Genomic DNA, 503 nt, shown 5'->3' on the forward strand with positions numbered 1-503 from the left:
CCCTCCCCCGCCCCCTCTCTCTCTCTCTCGCTCGCTCTCATGCTCACACACACACACACTGCTGCTGCGTCTGCTGGCTGCTGCACGGCACCATCGTAGCAGCCCCTGCTGTCCGTTTTTATCCCGATCTTATCTAATTTATGGCCGCGGTTGAGCAGCAGCCACTCGGCGGGCGGTGTGTCCGCGGTGTGTTCTCGCGTCCCGACGACCGGCCCCGCGATCGTGTAAACGATTCATGCTCGACCATAAAAGTAAATGACGGCGTGGGGAAGTGGGAGTGGGGAAAAGGAAACTGGGGGGAGAAGTGATGCGGGATATTGATTCGCTAGAGTGACCATTTACTGCCGCGTGGGTCAGTCCACCCGTGATAAAATGGTCCTGTGCACAACACGTGCGAACCGCGTGCATAACGCGTGCAAACCGCGTGCAAACCGCGTGCACAACGCGTGCACAAACATTCTGTGCACAAGGGCGCGGCGCCAACAACTCCAATCAGACTGCAA

Source organism: Frankliniella occidentalis, unplaced genomic scaffold (genome assembly GCF_000697945.3).
Source record: "Frankliniella occidentalis isolate FOCC.00 unplaced genomic scaffold, Focc_3.1 Scaffold139, whole genome shotgun sequence".
NCBI lineage: Eukaryota > Metazoa > Arthropoda > Insecta > Thysanoptera > Thripidae > Frankliniella > Frankliniella occidentalis.